The sequence below is a fragment of the Hemiscyllium ocellatum genome, chromosome 15, assembly GCF_020745735.1.
Source record: "Hemiscyllium ocellatum isolate sHemOce1 chromosome 15, sHemOce1.pat.X.cur, whole genome shotgun sequence".
NCBI lineage: Eukaryota > Metazoa > Chordata > Chondrichthyes > Orectolobiformes > Hemiscylliidae > Hemiscyllium > Hemiscyllium ocellatum.
In genome coordinates this window covers 52,425,774-52,452,002 of record NC_083415.1, presented here as the reverse complement: position 1 = coordinate 52,452,002, position 26,229 = coordinate 52,425,774, and positions in this window count along the sequence as shown.

Sequence of the window (26,229 nt, the reverse complement as noted above, 5' to 3'; positions counted from 1 at the left end):
CTGCAGTTAGGTGGTAGTGTGGGGGTTAATTTTTTTTAAAAACGGGACATTATTGCCCTTTGATGTGAAGGGCACTGCTTGTCACTGGCCACTCGGGTGTTTTTCTAAAGAAAAGAAAAAAGATAAAAAAACAAATAAAGAAAGAAAAGAAAAGAAATAAATACACTGGGGAATCGGACTCCCAGCCCAACTGCTTGCTCTGTGGCGCTGTGGAATCCATGGACCACGTGTACATTGGGTGTGGGCGTTTGCACTCCCTTTTTGATTTTCTCAAAAACCTCCTCCTCTGCTTTTGGTTGCACTTCAGTCCCACGCTCCTAATCTTCGGGCACCCGATAAGGAGGAGGGAGGGCAGGTCTGAAGACCTCCTCGTGGGTCTGCTCCTGGGCCTGGCCAAACTGGCCATAAACAGGTCCAGGCAGCGGGCCTTGGAGGGGGTCGTTTGGGCCGACTGCCTGCCCCTCTTCCACGGTTATGTTAGAGCCTGGGTGTCTCTGGAGAAGGAGCACACTGTGTCCACCGACACCCTGGAGTTGTTTAGGGAGTGGTGGGTGCCGCAGGGAGTGGAGTGCATAATTTCCCCCATCAACTCTATTTTGATTTAATACCTGCCCTCCCCTTCAATGTGTGATCACACAGCATTGACCTTTGATGTGAAAGGCACTGCTTGTCACTGGCCACTCAGGGGTTTCCTTTCTTCCTGGTGGTGGAAATTTGAATAAAGATTCGTGCACCTTGTGTCTTTCACTGTGTCTCACACCTGCACACACACACCATGAGTGCTGGGGAAAAAATAAGCACTACTGCAGTTAGGCAGTAGTGTGGGGGTTAAAAAGAAAAAAAAGAAAAAAGAAAAATAGACTAGGAGTATCAGGCACCTTGTTCACTCTAATAAAAAAGAAAAAAATGGTTTGATGTTCTGGTAAAAAAAATAAACAGGGGATTCAAAGAGTCTGCTGACTTCAAGGACTGACTCTGAGCTGACCAGTGTACTGTGCAGACGTAAACAAAGGGTGACTTGATGATGGGATACTGACCTCTTTCAAAACATTAACTTTGTTTCTCTCTCCACAGATGCTGCCAGACCTTCTGAATTTCTTGAGCACTTTCTGTTTCCAATCAGTCCAACTGGTCGATACTGATGTCAAGAACTCTCTCCCATATGGTTTCATTTAACTCTCATCTCTCCTCCTGAACTCAACTACTTCATGTGGTAACAAGTTCCATATTCCAACCACTCTCTGGGGAAAGAAGTTTTTCCTAATTTCCCCCTTTAGATTTATTAATGACTATCTTGTGTTGACGGCAGGGAAAAGTGAAATGGTGTAGATGCTGGCGACCACGAACAAATACAGAAAATGCTGGTAATACCCAACAGGTCAGGCAGCACCCATGGAGGAAGAGTTAACATTTCAGCTTGATGACTCTTCATCAGATCCTTCATTAATATCTGTGACCCCTAATTTCAGTCTCCTTATAAGTGGAAAATCTCACTTGTAATTAACCATACATACATATAAATAAATGTAACATAGTGTTGCTGCCCACCATATTAAACCCTTTCGTAATATTAAAATGCTCCATTTAGCTCTCAGCTTTCTCTTTACTGCATAATCATTACATACACATACTCAAACCATATACTTAGATTTAAGGTGACATTCCTTTAAGATTAAACTAGATTCTTAACCTTAAGTGATGGGCTTATTTGACGTTTGATCACTTGAAAGTAACTACTTACAACTACACCAACCCTACAATTTAATTTTCTTTTGTCAGGGTATGTGAGTTTGATTCACTATGCATTAACAATGCATTCTCTAATTAATTAGGCTCATCAAAATGGTGGTACTACACAGTATCCTGAATGCCATTGGCACATATTGTGAACTTTAGTTTTAAATGTACCTTTCCTGCTTCTGCTTCCTGGGTCAGCATCAGAGACTAAGGTTGGTATTCTGCCAATACTTACAGAGATTGCACTATTTAAGCCAGAAATGACCTATTGAAGTGGTAGACCTAAAGGTGATAACTTTTTATTGAAAATAATCTAAAGATGGATCTTGAAGATTTTAAATGGTGCCACTTGGCATCAAACTTTACCACTGGATAATAAAAGATTCCATGTGCAAAAAGTGCCCAGACAATTTGGTTTGTGGTCAGCACGTTGTCACTAAAATATTGTTTCTCACGTGTCAGCCCAGAGTTAATTCATTTGCTCATGGGATAAGGGTATCACTAGGTAGACCAGTGTTTATTGTCTCTCCCTAATTGCCCATATGGCAGTTAATAGTCAACCATATTACTGTGGATCTGGAGTCATATGTAGGTCAGACCAGATAAGAATGGCAAAAGAGAAAATGCTGGAAAATCTCAGCAGGTCTGGCGGCATCTGTAAAGAGAGAAAAGAGCTGACGTTTCGAGTCTAACTGACCCTTTGTCAAATTTGCTTTTATCCAGATAAGAACGGCAAATTGCCATCCCTACAGATCACTTATGAACCAGATGGGGGTTTTTTTTAGAACAATCGACAATATCTGCCATCAGGCTAGCTTTTTAATCCAGTTTTTTTATTGAATTCAAATTTCACTATGAACTCATGTCCCCAGAACATTAATCTAGGGTTCTAGATTACCAGGCCATGACATTACCCCTTGTGCCAACTGTGTATCATGCCAATCCAAGCTAGATAGCTCAGTTGGCTGGATGGCTAGTCTGTGATACAGAGTGACACCAACAATAGAGGTTCAATTCCTGGCCAATTGGGTTTATCATGAAGATCCTACCTTCTCAACACACCTGAAGGATGGCGACCCTCAGGTTAAACTAACCACTAGTCATCTCTATATAGAGTCATAGAGATGGAAACAGACCCTCCAGTCCAACTCGTCCATGCTGACCAGATATCCCAACCCAATCTAGACCCACCTGCCAGCACCTGGTCCATATCCCTCCAAACCCTTCCTATCCATATACCCATCCAAATGACTCTTAAATGTTGCAATTGTACAAGCCTCCACCACATCCTCTGGCAGCTCATTCCATGCACGTACCACTCTCTGCATAAAAACGTTGCCCTTGGGTCTCTTTTATATCTTTCCCCTCTCACCCTAAACCTATGCCCTCTAGTTCTGGACTCTCCCACCCCAGGGAAATGACTTTGCCTATTTACCATATCCATGCTCCTCATAATTTTGTAAACCTCTATAAGGTCACCCCTCAGCCTCCGACACTTCAGGGAAAACAGCCCCAGCCTGTTCAGCCTCTCCCTGTAGCTCAAATCCTCCAACCCTGGCAACATCCTTGTAAATCTTTTCTGAACCCTTTCAAGTTTCACAACATCTTTCCGATAGGAGGGAGACCAGAATTGCATGCAATATTCCAACAGTGGCCTAATCAATGTCCTGTACAGCTGCAACATGACCTCCCAACTCCTGTACTCAATTCTCTGACCAATAAAGAAAAGCATACCAAACACCTTCTTCACTATCCTATCTATCTGTGACTCCACTTTCAAGGAGCAATGAACCTGCACTCCAAGGTCTCTTTGTTCAGCAATGCTCCCTAGGACCTTACCATTAAGTGTGTAAGTCCTGCTAAGATTTGCTTTCCTAAAATGCAGCACCTCGCATTTATCTGAATTAGACTCCATCTGCCACTTCTCAGTCCATTGGCCCAACTGGTCCAGATCCTGTTGTAATCTGAGATAACCTTCTTCGCTGTCCACGACACCTCCAATTTTGGTGCCATCTGCAAACTTACTAACTGTACCTCTTATGCTCGCATCCAAAACATTTATGTAAATGACAAAAGAGGACCCAGCACCGATCCTTGTGGCACTCCACTGGTCACAGGCCTCCAGTCTGAAAAACAACACTCCACCACCATCCTCTACCTTTGAGCCAGTTCTGAATCCAAATGACCGGTTCTCCCTGTATTCAATGAGATCTAACCTTGCTAATCAGTCTCCCATTGGGAACCTTGTCAAACACCTTACTGAAGTCCATATAGATCACATCTTCTGCTCTGCCCTCATCAATCCTCTTTGTTTCTTCTTCAAAAAGCTCAATCAAGTTTGTGAGACATGAGTTCCCACATGTTGACTATCCCAAATCAGTCCTTGTCTTCCCAAACACATGTATTTGGATTCCCTCCAACAACTTGCCCACCACCGAGGTCAGGTTCACTGGTCTATAATCCCCTGGCCTGTCCTTATCACCCTTCTTAAATAGTGGCACCACATTTGCTAACATCCAGTCTGCCAACACCTCACCTGTGACTATCGATGATACAAATATCTCAGCAAGACGCCCAGCAATCACTTCTCTTGCTTCCCAAAAGAGTTCTCAGGTACACCTGATCAGGTCCTGGGGATTTATCCACCTTTACCTGTTTCAAGACATCCAGCATTTCCTCCTCTGTAATCTGGACATTTTGCAATATGTCACCATCTATTTCCCTACAATCTATATCTTCCATATCCTTTTCCACAGTAAATACTGATGCAAAATATTTATTGAGTATCTCCCCCATTTTCTGCAGCTCCATACAAAGGCCGCCTTGCTGATCTTTGAGGGGCCCTACTCTCTCACTCATTACCCTTTTATCCTTAATGTATTTGTAAAAACCTTTTGGATTCTCCTTAATTCTATTTGCCAAAGCTATCTCATGTCCCCTTTTTGCCCTCCTGATTTCCTTCTTAAGTATACTCCTAATTCCTTTATACTCTTCTAAGGATTCACTCGATCTATCCTGTCTATACTTGACATATGCTTCCTTCTTTGTCTTAACCAAACCCGCAATTTCTTTAGTCATCCAGCATTCCCTATACCTACCAGCCTTTCCTTTCACCCTGACAGGAACATACTTTCTGTGGATTCTTGTTATCTCATTTCTGAAGGCTTCCCATTTTGCAGCCGTCCGTTTATCTGCGAACATCTGCCTCCAATCAGCTTTCAAAAGTTCTTGACTAATACTGTCAAGAGTGGAACTATGGTGACTTTACCTCCATTACATTCACTCCATTTCAAATGATCCAAATAAATATTTTTTTACACTTTATTTGTAATGTCTCTCAACAAACTGCAATACGTCCTTCAGTATCAACAGAGAGACAACTATCCATAATGAATTGAACAGGACTCGGGGTAATCTTTGAGATGAATAGGCTCTGAGCAAGCTACATTCACATCACAACAGTCAATACACTTCATAAAAAAAGATGCCAGAATATCTGAAAAGCACTTTGGGAAGTATTACGCCTGTGAAAGGTGAAAATCTTTCTTTTATTCCTACCTGCCCCCTTGGTGATTTTATCTAAGTTTAGACGGATTGTAAGAGATCTGAAATTGCTACACACATTCCCATCAACACCCACAGGAGCCCTTGAGCATTCAGTGGTAAAATCAGAGGAGAGATATGTGGTGTGCAGGAATCACAGCACACAAATTGATTCTCAGCTCCTGAGATCACTTGCTGAGTGGTGTTGGAGATAAACCAAACTGAGATGTACAACATAGAAAGGTGTCACATTCATTTTTTTTTCCCTGTGCTCATTCACAATACTCGCTGTTGGGTAATACAACTGTGATAGCAGAGCATTAGACTGAGGTTTAATACTGAAAAATTAGCCCAGGCTGATCATTTTGTTCACAATGAGTGACCACTATTGCAAAACATATGCACGCATATCAAATCATATAGATTGGGCTGAGCCAACATGATGCCTCTGCAGCTGAACAGCTTGCTGGCACTGATTACCACCAGCATTGCAAATTGATGAGATTAGATTCCCTACAGTGTGGAAACAGGCCCTTCGGCCCAACAAGTCCACACTGACTCTTTGAAGAGTAACCCACCCAGACCCATTCCCCTACCCTATATTTACCCCTGACTAATGCACCTATCACTATGGGCAATTTACCACGGCCAATTCACCTAACCTGCACATCTTTGGATTGACTGAAGTATCAACGGGTTACCTAATCCCCAGAATAATAAACAATGCAAATCAACATCTATGAAGGGATGTAAACATCTTAAATGCAAAAATCACTCTTAATTTCTACCGTTTCAATCCAAAAAATGAGTACTGTTAACTAATATCAGTTTTTACTTAACAGCGTGACTGGCTTCTCACCCGGTTTTTCATTCATTCATTACACTGACGAGATTATCACTACTTAAACATTTACTCACTGATTAATACTTTTCTCTAATAGCCATTCATTTAGACCATTCATAATCCTCTGTAAATGGTATGAGTTCCACCAATCATGATGACCCATTCTATCATTAGGCTGATGCTAAACATAGACTGCTGCAAGTGTTTTCAAAGGCCTTATCTCATCTTGTTCTTCCATCAAACAATACACTGAAAGGAAACCAATTACCTTACGCCTGGCTTTTGCTTGTTTAAGAAATCTCCACTGCAAACTGTCATTCTTCCATTGATCTGTATAGAGGTGAATTGAGGCCCTTGGTAAGGGAGAGGGTTGGTTAACTGGGGTGTGGGAGTTTTGTTATAACTGAAGGAGCCATCTTGTCACGTATTAAAAGCCTGGAATCCATTTTAAACCTCATTATTACTTTCTGCTTGTTAAGTTTGTACGTTCCCAGACTCAGTGAGGTGGCTGACCTTGTAGCTGGGCTAGCACCTGACAGTGAGCTCTTTTCCAGCATGGGAATGCTCTTCTTATACAATAATCTATTGTAACACTTGCTTATCAGCTACTAACTAGCACTGTCCAGACACTACGTGACTGAGGCTCATTACTGTGTAAAGTGCCCATTTACTCACTAAAATACAATTAACTGTTTGCTAATTGTTAAATGATTGTAACCTATATGACCAAGCAACTTTCTGTATCTCGTCAGAGTGACTTGGGACCATTAGATCTATTTGTCTCTCCCCATGAGCTCACAAATAAACAGTCAATAACTCAAGGTTTGTGTGCCGCGATTCATTTTCTTTAAGCAAGCAAGTCATCCAGTGCTTAATTCTTTTCTATCCCCATTAACTGACGTAGCCGGCAGAACCTCGATATCATGAGGTTTCCGGACTTTCTTTGTCCCTTCTCTCGGTTTTTCTCCTTTTTATACAACCTTCCCGCAGGATGTTTTGCTACAAACGGGAGAGTTGTTTCCCTCCTTTATTTGCGAGTAGTCGGCGGGTTATTTTTGCGGCTACTCAGCAGGATTTTTTCAACAAGATGGGAGACAATATTTCCTCCCTGAGTCGGCGGGCTTGTATTTTCTTGTGATAGAAATGGGAAAGTTGTTTCCATCGCTGGTGGTCTTTCCCTCTGCCACGAGCCGGAGTCGGTAAGTTTGGGCTGTGGCTCCAGAGGCTTTTGTTTCGATTTAAATCCTTTGGGATCTAATAATGACACCTTTAGCAGCTAGCAACACGCTGCAGTAATATGGGTTGCGTTTGGAGACTTCTCTAAAGCTTTCCATTGCAGTTTGTGACCATTCTTCATCTGTGCCAATAGGCGTGAGTGGGGAGCCATTTTAGCATTGAGGCAGGACTGGGTTGAAGGAGATCGCACCAGACTTTTTGATTAATTTGGCGGCATTCGCCTTGTGTTGTTGGCTGGGATCCTGAGTTCTGATCTGAAAATGTGTTGCTGGTTAAAGCATAGCAAGTCAGGCAGCATCCAAGGAACAGGAAATTCGACGTTTCGGCCCGAAACGTCGAATTTCCTGTTCCTTGGATGCTGCCTGACCTGCTGTGCTTTAACCAGCAACACATTTTCAGCTCTGATCTCCAGCATCTGCAGACCTCACTTTTTACTCCTGAGTTCAGATGTCTGTCTCTGCTTCTCTGTTGTGTGTCATTGTCTTTTGCTGTGCTGCCTTGTCTTGTCTGCTTGCTCTGTTTAAGTAACACATCATTCAACGGGATCACAACTTTCTAAGATCGATGGCGACAAGCCTCCCCCAGGTATGAAGTCCTGCTATGTAGGGCGGCCCACAACACCTTGAACCTTCGATAAGGACTCCGCAGCATTACAGGAAATATGGGAAGTGCAAGAATGAGGTAGGAGAACTGCTGGTACGCCCGGGTTCACTGACCAACATTGTTTGGAGGGAAATGGGTAATAGTGATGATGTTATTCCCTTTCCCCTTGGTCTATATGGGTGGTCCCATAGAAATTGGCCTTACACAGATTCATTTAAATTAGATAAGATTGATTATTGGCATTCAGTTAACATTCAGGGAGGGTACAGCGATTCTGCCTGGGATCACAACTATATGCTCACATGTCTTGAACAATTTAAAGAGGTTGCTAAAGGACACCAGCCTCCCAAAGTTAAGGACCCCTCACCGACCCTCTGAGTGCTCTTCTTCTCCTGCACCTGTTCCCTCTGCACCCTCGCCTGACTCCCCCAAAACCCCTATTTCACTTTCTGACCCTGAGCCCCTTATGGATGAGCTTGTTACTTTCGTTGCCACTCGCAACAGTGAGTAGGCCGTGCTGTGTCCAGCGCTGCTTCTGCAAACACCCCAAGTGGGTGGTCCTGTGATGTCCCAACTGGCATCTGATGTTTCATTGCAACAGCCACCTGATTCAACACTCCCTGGCCATCACTATGCTACCTGCTTAAATCAGCAGCAGTCGCGCCTTGACTCTCAGGGAGGTGCCCCCTCAGACGTTGACAGTTATCTCGTGCCACAGTTGCTTGGAATAGTGATAGGATACACACCATTTGATAAACCTTGGACCCATGCAGAGGTCCATGGCATGTTACAGAATGCTGCAGATCCAATGAAACAATCTGTTCGTTTTTAGAATTGACTTTCTCAAATCTGCGGCATTTATGACCGCCTCCCGCAGTATGTACTGTGTAGACTTTATTGCAGCTGGCTTATAGTTCTCATTGGTCCACAGTTAAAGGCTCTATTGATTTTCCTTCACAACATTGCTAACATGCCTGAGGAGAGCTCTGACTGGTTAGGTAGGTGTGTTAGGGATGCCATTATGAGCGCCACCAGGCAGCAGAGTGACCTTGGTGAAGTTTCACGCTGCCTGCAGAAGGCTACTGAGACTGTCACTGATTTTCTTGCTCGCTTTCGAGACACATAGGAAAGTTCAGCTGGCATTTCTCTCGAGGACAACGAGAAACTGGCTGTCCAAACCCTTATTAACTGTCTGCTGCCTCATCATGCCCTGGTTTATAAGGCACAGAACCTCACTTGGCAGTTTGCCTCATGAACAGATACTCTTACTACACTTAACAACATGGATAGATGTGATCTGTTTGATAAAGAGGCATATCCTTGATTAGATTATGTTCACCCTCAATCACAGGGTTTGCCCTGTCCTGACAAATGATTTGTCAAATGTTGGTCTTGGGGTCGGTATGGGTACTGGGAACGAAGTTGCCATGTGGCTTCTTCACGATGGGTTGTGCCCCGACGTGCTTCCTTTGATCCCCAACCTCAGCATCAGCCTTATGACATTCCCCCCCATTCCCCTAGTGCATAGGGCTGCCGCGCAGGGTGGGGGTGATGGTGCAGCAGGTCACCTCAATCTAACTCTCCCGGTCCCCATCTGAAAATCCTAGTGATGCCAGTGAAGATGGGAGGACATTCCATTCCAGTTTTGGTGGATTCATTGATGGTTCTGGTGGACTCATTCTTCTGCACCTCCCTCTGCTTATCTCCCCATCAGTTCTGATTCTGTCTGTGCTGTTGGTGCCTCTGGTATTCCTTTAATTGAACCTCTCTCTGATACTATCCCTATTCCTGTTGGACCTGTCACGGTTCCCAAATAGGCCATTATTTCACCCTCCTGCCGTGCTGGGCCACGAGACTCTGCAAACTTAACACTTCCATTTATTGTTTCTCTAAGGGTCTTATTTTAGAAATTCCCAAGTCATGCTATGCTATCCTGCATGTGGCCATGACTGAGCCTGCACCATTAACCCCACCAGCGGCTGCCGTTTATAGCTGGCACTGTGCCACTGAACTGCTTCACTCACTTTTAAATTCTCTCATTACACAGCTGCAAACTGCCTCTTTGACCCTTTGCATTTCTTTTCGGTGCTGGATCGTCTTGACGGGTCGCCCCTTTAGAGACTTTTATTGTTACTGCTGCCCAACTCTGCAGCTCCCAATCCATCATACTCTGCAATTACTGACTGCCACCAAAATACAAATTCTGATATTGCCCTTACTAGCCTTTGGTATGGGAGTTTTCAGGGACTCTCTGCTGATGTTTCTCAGTCTTCTTTGCAATCCCAGGTTTTCTGCTCTGCGGCATTTCCTTTCACTCCCATTGTCCTTAAAATCCCCGGTTGCTTGAAGATTTAGCCTCTATGCATGCGCATCTTTGTTTATTTCCCTGTTCATTCAATCCCCTCGTTCCTGATGATTCGTCATCCTTATACATTGCTGCGCTCAATCCTGACTGTTTCTGCTTGCGCCTGCCTGCTTCTACCGTTAAGTGCTCCCCTCACTACATTGGACTCATCAGTTGCACTCTCCTATGGTTGCCCACAGCTTTTAGATGACTTGCCACCTGCGCTATGGGCCCTCCATCCTAACCATTGCTGGTTTAGTCATTTCTGCCCCTCCACAGACTGTTACTTTAAAAGCTGGCGCTTGCCTACTGTTGGTCTGTCAGTATTCACTCACACCCGCTGCTACCAAGGGCATTAGGCTTGTTATTGCTTCCCTTTTAGACCAGGGCATTCTTGCTCCTACACAAAGTCACTGTAATACCGCTCTTTTGCCTGTGCTGAAACCTAGCAAGCCTGACAGGTGAAGATTTGTCCAGGATCTACAGGCTGTCAATGCTGTTGTTGTTCCTTGCTCACCCTGTAGTCCCTGACACTAATGTCCCTGCCTTGGCAACTTGCTTTACCGTGGTTGCCCTCTGCTCTGCCTTTTTCTCTATTGAATTGGCCCCTGATGGTCAGGATCTTTTTACCTTTACTTTATACACATGGACTTGGCTTTCCCAAGGATATACAGAAAGCCTCACTGTTTATTCTTCCGCTGTTCAGCGTACACTCGAATCCCTTGCAACAGCATCCTTGCTGATGGTTTACTCATTGCTTCTGCTTCATTTGATGCCAGCTTCAGTGCTTGGCACAGGATGGCCACAGGATGGTTTCCTTGGATAAAATGCAGCCCTGCCAGCCCACTGTTCATGACTTGGATTCCACAATATCACAGGGTACTAGGACACTTGCTCCTGATCACTTAAAGACCATCATAAATCTCTCTGCTCCCGCAACATGTACTGAACTTATTTCTGGGGATGGTGAATTATTGCAGGCACTGGATTCTTGATCTTCGTGAGATTGATGCACCTTTGAGAGAGGCGTCTTGGCCGAAGAAACCAACAAAGTTACAGTGGAGCCCGAAAATGACACAGACGTTTGAATGTTTGATATCTGTGTCTGCTTTGGGTCTTCCAGATTATTCAGTCGTTTCAACTTTATGTTACTGAGAGGGTTATGGGTCTGGAGTTCTGACACAAATGCATGGGGATCTCAGGCACCCCGTAGCCTTTTGCTCTGTCCAGTTGCCGCCTGTTGTAAGGAGAATGTTAGTGTGTTTGCGAGCTGTGCCTCGGTAATGGTTGAAAAGTCTCCCCACATTGTGCTGGACCATCCATGCACTGTTTTTGTTCCACATTCGGTTTCCCTGCTGCTGAACTCTGCAGCTACCCAATATTTTACTGCTTCCAGGCGTACAGGCTATGAGATCATCCTACTCTCTGGGTCTAATCTTACTCTGCACCACGCCCTGGCTTTGAATCCCACTACCCTCCTTCCTGTCACCGACTCCTTAGAATCCCCTTAGGGATTCCTGACTATAATTGTTTACACATCGTCCATGATGTTGTTACCCCTCACCCAAACCTTTATGAGACCCCGCTGCATAATCTTGATATGGTCCTTTTTACAGATGGCTCCTCCTACAGGCCTATAGATCAGATGACAGTGACAGGCTATGCTGTCTGCACACCATCTGAGTCCTTGAACCTACAGCACTCCCTAATGGTACTTCTGCACAGGCTGTTGCATTTTTTGCTCTTGCACGGGCTTCCATTTTAGTTACTGGAAAGTCTGTTAACATTTAATCTGATTTCTGCTCTGCTTTTGGTGTGGTGCATGATTTTGACACCCTCTGGAAGCATAGATACTTCAATCACCTCTTCAGGTAAACCTTTACAACATGGTCAGCTTATTAATAATCTTTTGGAGGCCATTCTCTTCACTTCAGCTATGACTGTCATCAAATGCACTGCACATACGTCTGCTGGAGAAAATGTCGCCCATGGCAACACTTTCGCTGATAGAGCTGCTCAGGTGGCTGCTACTAATCCAACTATGCAGGTTTTACATACCCCTACAATACAATAGTTTCCCATTGTTCCTGACCTTTAGTTGGCATTTTTCCAATAGGAAGGAGACCAGAATTGCACGCAATATTCCAACAGTGGCCTAACCAATGTCCTGTACAGCTGCAACATGAAGTCCCAACTCCTGTACTCCATACTCTGACCTATAAAAGAAAGCGTACCAAACGCCGCCTTCACTATCCTATCTACCTGCGACTCCACTTTCAAGGGGCTATGGACCTGCACTCCAAGGTCTCTTTGTTCAGCAACACTCCCTAGGGCCTTACCATTAAGTGTATAAGTCCTGCCAAGATTTGCTTTCCCAAAATGCAGCATCTCGCATTTATCTGAATTAAACTCCATCTGCCACTTCTCAGCCCACTGGCCCATCTGGTCCAGATCCTGTTGTAATCTGAGGTGACCCTCTTTGCTGTCCACTACGCCTCCAATTTTGGTGTCATTTGCAAACTTACTAACTGTACCTCTTATGCTCGCATCCAAATCATTTATGTAAATGACAAAAAGTAGAGGACCCAACACCGATCCTTGTAGCACTCCACTGGTCACAGGCCTCCAGTCTAAAAAACAACCCTCCACCACCACCTTCTGTCTTCTACCTTTGAGCCAGTTCTGTATCCAAATGGCTAGTTCTCCCTGCATTCCATGAGATCTAACCTTGCTAATCAGTTTCCCATGGGGAACCTTGTCGAATGCCTTACTGAAGTCCATACAGATCACATCTACTGCTCTGCCCTCATCAATCTTCTTTGTTACTTCTTCAAAAAAACTCAATCATCTTTGGACTGTGGGAGGAAACTGGATCACCCGGAGGAAACCCACACAGACACGGGGAGAATGTGCAAACCCCACACAGCCCGAGGCTGGAATCAAGCCTGTTTTGGACGTTCATTTCTTCCTCAGGAATTCTTCACTTCAGAAATGATTCTTAGCATGAATCATTGGACTGTCCTCATGGTTTACCATCACTGTCTTCACATCAGGCTTTGTCAGCCCTCCTCTGTTTCCATGTGACTGGTCACTCTTCTAGAAGAAAGTGAGGACTGCAGATGCTGGAGATCAGAGTTGAAAATGTGTTGCTGGAAAAGCACAGCAGGTCAGGCAGCATCCAAGGAGTAGGAGAATCAACGTTTCAGGCATGAGCACTCTTGCCATGCATGTTTCTATTGTACAGGAGGTTACAGGAAACGACACAAAATTCACTTGACACACACAATGTACTGCACGCTGAGGCGAGCTGTGACTCAGTTGGCAGCACGCTTGTCTCTGAGTCACAGTGTTGCAGGTCCAAGTCTCACTCCAAACACTCAAGTACAAAATCTAGGCTGACACCCTAATGTGGTTTGGAGGAAGTACTGCACAGTCAAAGATGCGTTTTTTCAGATGAGTAATTAAATCTGTCTGCTCTCTCATGTGGACGTGAAAAATCCAAGTACACTACTTTGAAGAAAAGGAGTGGAGTTATTTCTGGCAAACATACATCCCAAACTAGCATCATTAAAAAAAATAGATTATCTGATTATTATCACATTGCTGCACTTGTGAAATACTGTGCACAAATGGTTGCCCCATTTTCTATATGAGAACAATATTTACACTTTGCAGGTATTTTACTGGCTGTAAAATGCTTTGGGTGTGTATTGAGGTTGAGAAAGATCCTCTGGAAATATAATATTTCTTTCTTTTCTGAAGTTGTCATGAATTTGTTTCACAAATTTAGTACTAGGAGAAAAAGACAAGTCTCACTTTCAACTCACCCTGCCACTTGTTCGTTTTGAACCTGCATTCTTGACAGTAATACTTTCAGTCAAAGCCTAAAACTGAGGTAGAAATGAATGCAAACAACAGAATATATGGTGATACATGATGCGATGGTGCTGGTGTTGGACTGGGCTGGCCTGGCCAAAGTCAGAAGTCACACGACACCAGATTACAGTTTAACAGGTACCTTTGAAATCACAAGCTTTCGGAACGCTTCACCTGACAAAGGAGCAACACTCTGAAAGTTTGTAATTTCAAATAAACCTGTTGGACTGCAACCTGATGTCATGTGACTTCTGGCAATGATACATGAAGCAGTGTACACCTATTTCAGTAACTAAAACGATCTCCGATAAAGAAGGAACTGTTTTATCTTTTAATTTCTCCTTCCTTCTCTCATCCTCCATCTAAAATACATAGAACATAGATCATAGAACAATACAGTACAGAACAGGCCCTTCGGCCCTCAATGTTGCATTGACCTGTGAACTATTCTCACCTCATCCCCGACACTATCCCATTATCACCCATGTGCTTATCCAGGATTGTTTAAATCTCTCTAATGTGGCTGAGTTACAGGCACATCGGGAACCATATTTTACCCGACTGATTCAGATCCAGGAATATCCAGATTCAACAAACAGGATACTTCCTGATGCAGTACATAGGCTATAATCAAATATAACCTATGCTCAGGTATGGAACAAGGTTGCATTTTGATATATTAAACCTGAGGATTGATTTAGAAGTAAAAAGCAAACTGATAAAGTAAATTGATGCAGGCTGACACAAACAGTATGTCACAAAAATAAAATGAGATCAGGTGAAACCAGAAATCAGAACGCATCCTGATGGTTTTGGCTTTTGGTCTTAGTTCCAAGATATCTTGACACGATAATGAGATGGATTAAAATGAGAAGAATTGATCTAACATACATAATAGCATTAATTGGCAAAATGGGACATAGATACTAGTTGATACAGGAAAAGACACAAAATTAGACAGTTGACATGCAATGAACTATTGGGCTGGTTATAATTCAATAATGTCTCCTGATATGAGTTGGATCACACATGTGAATTCTATCGGAATGTTTTTCAGTATCAAATGTGGTGGAGGAATGCAAGTTGCTACTGTAACCAAGCTGTGAATTAAATAAAGAAATTATTCGCAGATACAATAAACAGCACACAGATGAACAGAAGCACTCTTGCCAACTACCTGATTAGCAAACCATTTGGAATAGGAAATCTTTTTGGTACACAGCAAATGATGCACACTGAAATTTGATAAAGTCCATTTAAGAACTCTGATACAGTAACAATGATGGTGGTGTACGTGCAAATAATAAGCAGACTGCACACTTAAACAGGATCTGAGGTACACTTTGACATTAGTGTGGACTGGTAGCCATAGCCACGACACATTTTTATAAAACTGGAAAATCTTCAGAAGACATGGTAGTTCACCTCCAACAGGAATAGCACCAAGCTCTGCCAGCATGGTTTATTAAAGTTTCAAGTGTACAATGTTTCTATTCCGCCTTTTATTGACAACTATACGTGCAATCCAATATAATCCAGCGTTTTAATCAATTTAAAAAGGGCTTGCATAAAAGATTTCTGAATCTCGTTTTAAGAGGTGATCCATTGCTGCACGGGGGCTCAATGGTATCTTTACATTGCAGCTTTCAGGATGCCTTACACGGCCTCTCTCCAGTTCAAGGCCTTTTCATTGCATTTCCTCAGCTCATTTCTGTGAGCAAGCAGAAACTGTTTGAACAAGTTGAAACAAGAAGCGAACAAAATGCTCTCACCCACATTTCTTTGCATGAATGAAAGAACGCACTGTCCATGAACTCTCGCGGTGAGGTTTATTACAAAACAAATCCATGAGATTTTCTCTGCATTCATACACTGGCTGATTTAATCAGATAATTGGAGACTTGGGAACAAGAATCCCCTTTTATTAATGGACCCCAGATACAGTTGCAGAATGCTGTAACTTTAATTTCCATAACATGCTAATCTGAAATGTTCTAACTCTCTTTAAAAAGCCTTTTCCTTTTTGAGCTTTCCGTGAATGCTCAAGTGATTCAAAGGGAAATTGAATGAAAAGAAATCTGATACACATAAAAAAACTGATAAATGTCAATAAAAGATGTGGTATCTTGTAACAATACGAGCTTGGTGTTAACCAATATATCACAGCAACAGCTCTGACAATCATAGAAATGCAAGTAATATTTTATTTAATCTTCCACACCCTTTAACTACAGAACTCACAGATAGTCAATTTACTCAGCACTCGCGAGTCTGTTTAAAACTGGTAACTAGCCAAATGGAAATTGTAGGTGCTTAAAATATATGTAAACAATTTTGGAAATGAATACATCCAAATCAGCAATTAATGCAAAATAAAGTGTCAAATGAATTGAGCAATGCCAGCAATTATGCACCAGAACTCCTTGATGCTTATCTGCTTTCTGACATGATCTCCCACTTGTGCTGTCTTCACAATGCACTGAAGAGGGGTTTTCTTAATTCCTTTTTCCTCATGTTAGTCACTGTGCCACAGGATTGAAAGTAATGTCAGGTTAAGTTTGCTTTTCTGGACTTTCACAGAAGTCTATTTTAAACAAAGCAGCTTTTCCAATAGAGTCATAGAGTCATAGAGATGTATAGCACAGAAACAGACGCTTTGGTCCAACCCATTCATGCCAACCAGATATCCCAACCCAATTGAGTCCCACCTGCTAGCACCCGGCCCATATTCGTCCAAACCATTCCTATTCATATACCCAGCCAGATGCCTTTTAAATGTTGCAATTGTACTAGCCTCCACCACTTCCTATGGCAGCTCATTCCATACACGCACTACAACAAAAACTCACAAACCATTGACTCTGTTTCTGTCTCCACAGATCTGCTGACTATTTCCAATACTTTCTGTTTGCATTTCAGTTTTCCTTTCCATGGGTCCAGAAAAGGCTTGCTTTTATTTCATTGCATTACTTTTTTTTATCTTATTGTTTGTTTTTAATAATGTATCTTATATGTTACCTACATACAATGAATTATGCCTGCAAATTTTCATAAACAACATGGGATTAAATACTGTGTTTTTTTAAATGGTTGCATTCATTAGGAAAATCATATTGACCAGGACACAGAGTAAAAACTCTCTGCCTGTCTTCCAATTTTTTTTTCATTTATTCACGGGATGTGGGTATCACTGGCTAGGCCAGCATGTGTTACTTACCTCCAATTGCCCAGAGAGCAATTCAGAGTCAACCACATTATTGTGGCCCTGAAGGCAAATGAAGGCCAGACCAGGTAAAGGTGGCAGCTCACCTTCCCTGAAAGACATTCATGTACCAGATGGGTTTTAATGATAATCAACAGCCATTACATGATCTCCATTGGATCAGCTTTTTAATTCCCGCTTTTATTCAATTCTGTTGACACCATCTGCCATGGTGGGGATTTTGATTCCATGTCCTCAGGATCACGACCCCACTAGCCCAAGGTCTTCAATAATTATCTTAACTGCCAGGCAGGGCTTTATTTTAATAGCTCATCCAAAGCAGAGTGCTTCTGTCAAACTTGCACTCCATCAGTGTAACAATGGGGAACCAGTTTAAATACAGTGAGAGTGTCACAAGAACAGCACATTACTCCAACTACTGACAACAGGCCAGAATGCCAATAGAACGCAGTTTTTGCTTTTATTTCTAACTCCAAACGCATTAGTATTTCTACAAAATTGTCACTTTTTATCAGAGGAATGACTTTTAAGGCAAGACCTGCTATACTCAATGACAACCAGGAGGAATTCCAGCTTACCAATACCACTCCGGACTCTTTTGAGACAGGGGCATTAAAAAGAAATCAATTTGCTTACATTTTTTTGTTTAATAAAATTTGAAGAAGGATCGTTAACTCTGTCCATAAGAAAGGCACAGGTTCATTCAGACTCCATCTGCCTGTGTCACTAGACTGTAACGGCTGTATAGTATTATTGAACATTACTGTGAGTTAGTTTCGCAGCAGCGTGTTGAATATGCTTCAGTCGCCAACATTTCAGACACTGTCACTAGGAGCAGTCAATACTGCATCTATCACATTAAGTAATGGCAAGGCAAAGAAAGCCTTAGTGCGTGGTATGACCTTGAATCACTGACTGCTCAGAAGAACTGGTTTTGACAAAAAACTGTTTGGCAGTTCAAGATTGCATTTAGCTACAACTGCTTTCTCTGAACATTTTGCTCCTCAAGTTTTTTTTTTGTTTTGTATTCTGCACTTCTGCTTTTTACTGATCTAGATGGCACAAATTTCCATAAATGTTATAGATTGTAGCCAGAGAATATGAATGGGGCTTTAAGTACATACCAGGGAGCTACATTCAAGGCATATATAGTATGTAAGCATCTGGTGTATAGCTTTTCTAATGTCAGGAAGTGTTGTAGTGAAGTGGATGAGCTATATCAGTTATTATGAGCAGTAGTGCTTTGAGTTATATCTTAAAGTATGAGATTGAAAGGTAAGCAGTATAATGGAACACTATTGAGAGGAGCATGCATATATCTAAGAGTTTTATAGTTAGGGATGTGAGGTACATCAGAATTTATTGGTTTTTTTTATTATTTGTTCTCAGTCTGTAGTGCACAAGTAAGGTTACATTTATCGCCCATGTCTAAACGCCCTGACAAGGCAGTGGTGAGCCTTCTCTTCAAATCTCAGCAAGGTTTCTGTCATTGTTACTCCCACAATGATACTAGAAAGGAAGTTCAGAATACTGACCCAGTGATGATGATGATGACAGCACGGTGACAAATGTCCAAATAAACTGGGATATATCTCAGGGGGAATTTACATTTGAAGTTGGCATTTCCAAGTGCTTCTTAGTAATAGACATTTCAAAGGAGGGAGATACAGTCCATGTAATCTTAATGAGTTGCTACAGTGCATCCTGCAACTATCAGTGTATCACTGAGGCAGCAAGTCTACAGCATCTTCACCAGCCATGCAATCTGTTCTTCCCTGGAGGGCATTCAACTTTTTAAGGATCGATGTCAATACACCTGTTCAGACAAGCATCCATCCACCACATGCCCGAATTGATAAAAAAAAACAGAAATTTCTGGAGAAACACAGCAGCATCTGTAGAAAGAAAGCAGAGTTAACCTTTCAACTCTTCATCTCCGGCATCCACCTGGATGCCTGAATTGAGCCTTGCAAATGGATTGTCAGGATTTGTTGTGACTGGGAGGTGAGCTACCTTTTGCAGAATATCCAGCCTCCATTCCACAATTGTAAGTGTGGAATTAACATGGTTGGTCCAGTTAAGCTACAGATTAATGATGACCTCTAAGATATTAATGGTTAGTAATCAGCAATAGCGGTGCTATTGAAAGACAGGGCTAGAGTGTTGTAACCTCATTGGGACGAGCCATTGTCTGACATTTACATGTTACTTGTCAGGCCAAATCTGGGTATTGTTCCATTTCTCTAGCCACTGATTCAAGTCCTCTAGCTGACTACTGTCTGAATTTGAACTGCAATGTTTGGAACCTCAGTGTAGAGCTCCATCCATGTATCATCAGGATCAGTGAACCTGTCTGCTTCCAATCTTTGATACCTTGCCCCACTTCTGCCCCAACTGCAAGAGCAAGGCAGACAATTAAAATGACAGGCCATTGGAAGCTCAGCCAATTGAAAGGAGGTTATTCTACAAATAAGTCACCCAGTGCGAATGGGTTTGTTCTGGTAAAGGTTACAATATTATAAATGATGGGTATATCAAAGGAATAATGGCCATAGATGTATCTAAATGTTTTAGTAATGGAGTACATCAGAGTGCATATACGAGTGGTGAAATACCTTAAAATTGTACAGTGATAGGTATGGAATCTATTAGATAATGTATCAGTACTTTCCAAGAAGACATTGTGTCCTACTCTAGTTTATGGAAAGTAATTTACATTCCCGCAAATTACAATAACATGAAAATCTAGTGAAGCCTGTGTTTAATTGTTGAATGAAGGTGTGACTTGACATCAAATCAAGGGCATTAAAGACAATGTATCAGCAGCGCAACAACAATTAACAGCCCTTTGATTAACTGAAGAACCACACAATGAAGTCGCTTTGATTAACTGGCTACATATCAACTCTCAGGTTGTAAATTTGCTCGCTGAGATTAGATTAGATTAGATTACTTGAGATGGTAGGTTTATTCTCAGACATTTCGTCACCATGCTATGTAACATCATCAGTGCATCTCCGGTGAAGCACTGGTATTCTGTCCACTTTCTATTTATGTGTCTTGGTCTGTTATGGTGGATGATATCATTTCTGGCTCTTTGTCTCAGAGATTGGTAAATGGGTCCAAATCAATGTATTTACTGATGGAATTTCAGTTTGAATGCTAGGCCTCTAGGAATTCCCGTGCATGTCTCTGTTTGGCCTATCCTGGGATGGATGTGTTGTCACAGTCGAAGTGGTATCCTTCTTCATCTGTATGTAAAGATGCTAGTGATAGTGAGTCATATCTTCTGGTGGCTACTTGGTGGCTAGTTTTATGCCTGTCTGTTTGATGTAGTGCTTGTTACAGTCCTTGCAAGGACCTCCATCCTAGGATAGACTAAACAGGGACACGCACAGGAATTCTTAGAGGCTTGGCATTCAAACTGGAACTCCATCAATAAATACATCGAGTTGGACCCCATTTACCAACCTATGAGAAAAAGAACCGGAAGTGATATCACCCACCGTAACCGGCCAGGACGCACAAATAGAAAGCAGGGCAGAACACCAGCGCTTTACCGGAGGCTCACTGATGATGTTACCTAGCATGGTGATGAAATGTCTGAAAATAAATCTACCAGCTCACTAGGCCGCACAACTGTTACAGTGCAAAAAAACGCAATTCAGCCCATCATCTCTGTGCCAGTCCACTAGATAAATTCATGACTTAGTGCCATTCTCCCATCTTTTCCTATAACCCTGCAGATGATTTGTGTTTAAATAATCATCTCATGCACACTTGAATGTCTCAATCAACCCTTTCTGTTACATCATCAAAAATCTCCAACATGGTGTGCGCTCAACGAACCTAGTCACCTGACAAAGGAGCAGCACTCTGAAAGCTTGGACTTTCAAATAAACCGGTTGGGCTATAATCTGTCAATGTGTGATTTTCAACTTTATCCACCTCAGTCAAATACCGGCACCTCCACATCATGGTTTTCCTCAATTAACCTGCATTTACCCATGTTACAACTTACTTTTTCCTGAATGATAGCTTCTAGAAGTTTCCCCATTACTGAGTTTAAAATGACTGATATTGTTGTGATTGCCATTTCATCCTCTGTCACATGAGAATGTGACATTTGAAATTCTGAAGGCTCAAAAATTATTGTCAGTGATTCCAGATTTTCCACGCTCTCTTCCCTCAGTATCCTTGAATGCAGCTCATTCAATCTTGCTGCCTTAACAACTTTAAAGACATAAAGTTTATCCAATTCTTAGTCATGAACAATTATAATCCCTTTAACTATTTGCATGACCTCCTCTTTCACCATATCCTGGACAGTATCTTTTTCTTTGGTGAATACAAAACCAAAATTTTCATTTTATTCCTCAGCCATGCCTTGCTTCTAAACATAAACGTCCTTTCTGGATCCGAATTGGGCCCACTTATCTTCTGACTACCCCAGTTCAATTGTATGCATACAAAAGTCCTCCATATTCCTTTTCATGTTAACTATTAATATCTTGATCTGTTCTCTTTGCTTCTCTTACTTGTTTTTTTCAATGTTCCTCTTAATGTCCCTCTTAATGCTCTGCATATAACCTGATTCCCAACTGCGTTATCTATCAGCCATCTGTCAAAAACACACATTCTCTGCTTCATGTTAATCTCTATCCCTTTCTTCATCAAGGAAATGCTGTATTTATTTCTCAATCTTTCCCCTTTGCTAGAATATACTTTAATCACATTTAAATTATTTCTACTTAAAGGGAGCATAGAGTTCAGTTACGATTCCTTTGATGTCAATTTATCTGAGCCACATCCATTGCTACCCAAGTGAAATCGGCCTCTCTAATTTTTGCCTGTTCGTTTTTCTGAAAAAAACACTGACTAATACTTCCAGCCATCTGGAATTTTAACCAAGTGATGGTTTCTCTTTGTAAATCTAGTCTGTGCATGTCAGTGGGCAATTCCTTCATGGTGAGTATCATAATAAACCTCATCCCGTGCTTTTCAGGCATCTATACATTCTGGAATAGTCACACTAAGGCAAGATCTGCAACTCATTTTCCTCTTCCTTAAAGCAAGGCTATCAGGCTAACCACAGGACCGAAACATTAGTTCTTTACAAAGAGACTCAAAAACATGATGATATATTTAAGTTGTGCATACAGCACTCAGGAAAGGGAAGCATTATAAATGAAAGAATGACTTTCATCCATTAGCAGCTGTTGTGAAGGGGTTTCAGGACCCCGGAGAAATCTTATCATAATGTCACGGGTACTGCATATCTCTGAGTATAAATAGTACAATGTGGGTGGAGTTAGATCACTCTACACCAGACACAAAGTCTTGACAGCACACGGAATAAAACACACCAAGAAAGTGGATTGCTCCTATCTCATGTAACAATAAGACAAGAGTTTGGTGTATGTATGATTACCACGTATAATAGTGCTTGATATTAACGTATAATTAATTGCATTGCTATGAAGTCTAAGCCCAAGGACAGCTCTTGACTTTGCCTTCTCCTTGACCAGACTGTCTTGAATCCAACAAATTGTGTGGCATCAAACTATGGAATAAAACAGTCATCACTACTTGAGTTCCTGTCAAACAATGGTTCACAAATTCCCTGAGCACATCTTTATCTCATTAGTGTCATTGCATGGCTATTTGTTACAGTGCATCCTGGAAATGTGTGAATCACAACAAATTCAAGCATTACCCTTTATTGCCACATTGTTAATAAATTCAAGGCAGAAGGAAAATTAGAGCATGCAATTTACATTTGTCAAACAGCAAAACAGTGTCCATTTAATTAGTACACAACAGTAATCCAGAGAGCATATTTTTTTAAAAGTCTCCAAACTAGTGGGAACACAACTCATGCCCAAAACTAAATGGTACCCTCTTACCACCTCTGTCAGTGGCAAGAAGAGGAATTAATTGGGCGAGTTTGTCAGGGAGAGCAGTACTTGTGGATGGATGATTGGATGAGTTTTCTTTGCGGTGAGATTGATTTGTTAACCAACAATTAACACACTTACATCACTCCCCAACCCCCAACCCTGCCAGCCCCAACATTTTATTACATGGAAAAAGTCCACTTATTGCATCTTCTCCTGAGTATTAGCAAAACACAGTGAGTGGATGCTGTTTACGTCCCAATCTACATTCAATATAGTCACTTACAACACTAGTCTCCAGGAGTTATCCAATTATCTCCACATTGACTGCATGATTACACAGAACTGTTTGAGATCAGCTTGTTCTTTATGTATTACACCCAGCCCAAACGCTAAGAAAACATAAGACTACATTGTTACGGGTCAGCATCATCACAAATATAAAACAATAAGGGTAATTGAAGGAAACGTCCTTCATATGTTTGTAACTTCACTGACAGCTGAAATCACCCCACCTTAGTAACTGCATTTATGTTGTTAACATCATCTTTTACTTGAGCGATATTTAAAGTAATGCAGAAATCTAACTCAATTTTATCATTCACAACAAAACAGTGAAATTCTAAAAAAAAATACAAATACAAAAATTCTTCAGTCCAAGTCATAAAAGTCAGATCATGGTCTGGCATTACTACAGGCAGTCTGTAACTTGCTCCAATCGTGCTTCATTAAATTTTAATATCAAAGGCAAATTAAGCAATTGCTTAGTGCAAATATTCATGGATCGAGGTAAGGCCATGACTAACAGCAGAATGGACACTGGGGAGTTAATCTCTCTGGGTTTCTGAAATGTGTAATACAGATTTCTCACTTCTGTCTCTGAAAGTTAAAGGAAAAGAGTGCTGGATGAGGTCACTACTCCAACAATGGTACAAAAGAGTGAATTTTTTTTAAAAAAGGTTGTAACCAGGTTACTTCTGCAGCCTTTTCCACATTCAGACCAGCAAACAAAGATATATCACCTTCTAGCTTCAAATCTCTGCACTATTCATATCTGATTGCACCAGACCTGCAATCCCATGCTGTATAAATATGTCAATGTCACATAATCTGAATAATGTGAACCACTTAACAACGTAAAATGAAGGCTAATACAAATACTATTGTAAAAATGTGAATGTTTGGAATAGAGTCTTCTGCAAAGAAAGACACACATTCATTCATATAACACCTTTCACAACCTTAGGTCATGCAGTTAAGTACTTTGAAATGTAATCACTGTTATAAGAAACTTGGCAAAATTGTACACTGTCAGTCCCACAAAGAAGTCAGTGAGATGGTTAAGTGAGATGGCTGAGAGATATATATTAGCCAGTGCACATGGAAAACTTTAATACTTCGAAATAGAGCCATAAGATCTTTTATTTCCACCCGACAAGACAGACATGAGCATAGTTTAATGTCCCTTTTGAAAAGCTGCCCCTCTAACTGTACTGATCTCCCTCAGTATTGTATTAATGTGTCAGCCTAGAGTTCGTGTTCCAATCTCCGGAGGTTCTTCAACCATCTGACTCAGAGACAAACAAGCTACCAACTGAGCCAAGGCTGACACCACTGTGGAAGAATGTTTTAAAATTATCTGTGAGAAAAGCCAAATGGAAATTGAGAAGATAGTTTGAGAACCTTCCAGTACATTGATTTTGAAGACAGTAATCCTGCTGCTGTTTCACAGCTAGCATGCAGCAGAATTAACTGGAGACAACTTAATTAGCTGTGGGCTTAATTAACATGACTGTAGCAGTGAGTTTTAATGTCCATAGTTAGGGAATAAACACTGTCCCCAGGACAACAACCAACCATTGTTAACACAATACAGTAAATTACACAAAGGTTCATGCACTGTATCACACACAGTTTGTATCTATTGCATCGCTGACGATTACATAGAAGAGAAGGACCTCTTTCATTGGAAAATACATTAGAACTTACATTTATATAATGCTTTTCATGTCTTTAGAATGTTCCAAATTATTTTACAGTCACTTAACACTTTTGATGTGCAGTCACGTTTATAATGTAGGAAATGCATCAGCCTATATGCCTACAACAGGATCAAAGTTAAATGACATCTTTTAAAATTCTGAAAGTGGCACAAGCATTAAGAGCAATTGTTTTTTCTCATCCCTACTTGTTCTTGGGAGGTGATGGAGAGCTATCTTTTTAAACTGCTGCAATATATCCGGCGCAAGTACATCACACTGCTATTGAGAAGGGAGTTCCAGTATTTTGATATAGACACAATGGTGAAATGATAATATAGTTTCAAGTCAGAATGTGATGAAACCATTTGGAGGGGAACCTGCAGGTGATGGCGATCCCATGCAGCCACGACCTTTGTCCTTCTGAGTGAAAGATGCTGTCAAAAGAGGTTTGCCGAATTGCTACAGTATACCGCATAGATGGTACACATTGCTGTCACTATGCATCTGTGGTAGAGGGAGTCAGTACTTAAGGTGGTTGATGGGGTGCCAATCAAGTGGAATGCTTTGTCCAGGCTGACATTGAACATTGTGAGTATATTGTTGAAGCTGTACTCATTCATTGGAGAAAATCCATCACATTCCTGCCTTTTGCCTTGTGGATGACGAATTGACTTTGGAGATTCAGGAAATAAGTTACTCACTGCAGACTTTCCAGCCCGGCTCTTGTGGCCATTATATATTTATAGCTATCCCAGTTAAGTTCCTGGTCAATGCTAATCCACAGAGTGTTGATGGTAGAGATTTCAGCGATGGTAATGACAAGAAGAGATGGGTAGATTCTCTATTGTTGGAGATAGCCAAAACCTGGCACACACAATGCATTATTATTATCAGGTCAAGCCTAAATATTAACCAGGTCTTGCTGCACACACTTCAATTTCCAA